Raw genomic sequence first — 351 nt, 5'->3', positions numbered from 1 at the left:
GACAACGCCTGGGTAGACGAACACACCCTATAAGTAGATAAGAGCTGGCTGTTCCCTCTCGATTGAGCATGCCAGTGATCATGAAGGAACGAGAAAGCATGCTCACGTAACAGGGAACGTCCACTTACGCAGACAGGAAACATGACCATTCTTTTCAATGGTAAACAGCCTGAGTGAACTATATTATTTATCCATCTTTGATGTATATACTGTCACATCTAAGTGAATATCAGCAAACTCTAACTACTCTCTGAAAGATACAGCTAGGGTGGCAGGTAGCCTAGCAGTTAGAACGTTGGCCCAGCAACTGAAAGGTCGTTGGTTTGAATATCTGAACCGACAACGTGAAAA

This window comes from Oncorhynchus mykiss, chromosome 12, assembly GCF_057628025.1.
Source record: "Oncorhynchus mykiss isolate SJ-2025 chromosome 12, ASM5762802v1, whole genome shotgun sequence".
Taxonomy (NCBI): domain Eukaryota; kingdom Metazoa; phylum Chordata; class Actinopteri; order Salmoniformes; family Salmonidae; genus Oncorhynchus; species Oncorhynchus mykiss.
Note: the sequence above shows the minus strand (reverse complement) of the source record.